The sequence below is a fragment of the Etheostoma spectabile genome, chromosome 13 (genome assembly GCF_008692095.1).
Source record: "Etheostoma spectabile isolate EspeVRDwgs_2016 chromosome 13, UIUC_Espe_1.0, whole genome shotgun sequence".
Taxonomy (NCBI): Eukaryota; Metazoa; Chordata; class Actinopteri; order Perciformes; family Percidae; genus Etheostoma; species Etheostoma spectabile.
Genome location: NC_045745.1, coordinates 26,736,150 through 26,738,652, shown reverse-complemented (window position 1 = coordinate 26,738,652; position 2,503 = coordinate 26,736,150). Strand labels below are relative to the sequence as shown.

The window sequence follows — 2,503 nt, the reverse complement described above, 5'->3', positions numbered from 1 at the left end:
CACACACACACACACACACACACACACATACACGCACATACACACGCACACTCACACATACACACGCACACTCCCAAGGTAAGGGAAAGGTTTTGTTTATGCCTTGTTTTGAACATAAATGAAATTTGATCATCATTTAACTTAATATAGATAAGGAATGACAATTTGATATGTGATGTGTGTGACTTCTCAGGTGGCCATTATGGCAAAAAAAAAAAGTCCATCTGTGCGTCTTAATTTAAAACACATTGTGATTGGTGCATGGGCCAATCTATTGAAGTCTTGTAAATCAAGGCTTTAAGTGGCAGCTGACTCGATCTCAGCTGCATTCTGGAGGGTTTCTTTATTTGGTCCCGAACTTCAATGCTAAAGGTTTTTGTTGTAATATATATTATGGTTTGTCCATGTAATAAGTTAAATGATCATCAGGTGTCATTTTGACCCAAAATGGAAGGAAATGCAGATTGGCAGTGGTTTCATACACTCACATATGCTGTCACTGTAAACATATTTTAATTTATTATATACAGTTGCTAAAAAAAAAGCCTTTATACTTGTTGACCACTTTTCTTGTGCCACTTCAAAATGTGCTTAATTTCTAAGGTTTAACAGTTAATGGGATTGGCAACGAATGTGTGTTATATAAATGAAATTTAGATACATTTGTGTTTTCAGTCAGTTTTTCACACAAGAAGAAAATGATTGTGTGAGAATCCCACACATCTTATGCAATCTTTCTGAAATTCCAAGGAGTGTAAGCGTGTATTAAATAGGATAGCATAAGATTGCAATTCCATTTTCCCACTGCAGTCTACGTCGCACTGTTGTACTTGTGCTTGGAGTTTATCTTTAGATTGGAGTTTTGGGATGAGGTCAATGGCTTTTTTTTTTTTTTCTTTTTTTTATCCTTTCAAAATGTTCCGACACAGAACTAAGTTTTATCCCTCAAGCTTTAGATGCACACTCACACAGGATGCATGTTGATACAGCTTCAGCTTTGATTACGCACAAACTAAACGGGTCCTGTGACGTCCTGTGGCTGATTCTCAAATGGTGCCATTATGAAACGCTAGTCCCTGCACCTCAGTGGCATTTTAGGATATTTGGTCGAGTCAAATCTACAGTTTAGTTTCCAAGGTTTGAAGGGAAAGTTAACCAATCATCTGTCTGCCCAGCGAGTATTCTCTCCTTTTTTAGAAATTATTTTTCCACATAGTTATTTTATCCCAAAATACAAGAGATCATATTTACAGTGGCTTGCATAAGTTCACACACCCGTGCTAAAGTTGATTTAAAAAGAGGAACAAAAAAATATCTTTTGGAAATTGATCTTAATGCCTTAATTAAAAAAACAAATAGGAAAATCCAACGTTTTAAGAACACCAATTTTCTTTGTGAATGAATAATGTATTGTAAATAAATAAATAATATTTTATTTCCAGAGGCCAAGGGAAATTTAGCAGGATGCATAGTATCCTAGATCCATGAAATGACTGGCCTTTAATAATACAAATCTGCCTGCCCCTATGGGAATTTAACATAGGGGTATGTATACCCTTATGTTAAATAAATATACTGCCCCCTGTATTTTAAGGAAGAACATTTATTTATTTACAATACATTGTTCATTCGCAAAGAAAATCGGTGTTCTTAAAAGGATGGATTTTCCTAAATAGTTTTGAATTAAGGCGTTCATCAATTTCCAAAAGATGTTTTTTTTTTTATTTCTCTTTTTAATCACCTTTAGTATGGGTGTGTAAACTTATGCAAGTCAGTGTACATACACTAACAGTTCAAACCTTCAGAAACTGCATTTATCAAAAGAAAGAAAATCCATATAATTAGACTCTTGTGTGCTGTATTTGTGTTGCAGCTCGATTGCTTTAGAACAAATCACAACGTGATTGATGTCACATTTATCCTGTATAAAAGCAGATGCATAAACAACAATGCATTCATTTAATAACCACAGTATGCAACATTGCATAAAAATTGCCAAATTAACAAATAGTCTTCTGCTATGCATGTAAACAACTTGATTAAAATGGCTTCGAACATGCAGTAAGACCAATAATTAGATTGTATATATGTAAATGTCCTTACTGAGATGTGCTGAAGGGACTCGGTAACAAACTTGTTAGCGAGGGAAGCTGAATACGACAGTTTTGAAAAGAAAACTTTTTAACAGCTAAGGGACTGTGTGCAAATGATTAGGGTGGGGCGAGGGGGGCTGAATCTTATTTTTAATTTTATGAAAAGCAAAATCCCAATGTTCACATGATTCTTTGATAAATCAGATGAGGCTGACAGATGTCTCAATCACATGGCCGGGCATGTTGGAGACAGATGTTACAAAGAGTGCAGCATTTAATATTATAATGAAAGCCATCTGTGTGATGTAACTATTATACTTAAAAAAAAAAAATAGAATAAATCTAACAGGGGGAGAATGAATCCGGGATGAGACAAAGTAAAAAGACGCTCCCTGCCCTCCCAAAAAACA

General features: G+C 35.0%; 1 long non-coding RNA gene across 1 annotated transcript; it reads left to right on the top strand.

The window, feature by feature from the left end:
• The first annotated feature begins 7 nt into the window (after positions 1 to 7).
• LOC116700655 (uncharacterized) lies at positions 8 to 2,503 on the top strand. The gene is made up of 2 exons (XR_004334699.1): positions 8 to 1,252; positions 1,776 to 2,503. It is a non-coding gene; the product is annotated as an uncharacterized LOC116700655 (long non-coding RNA).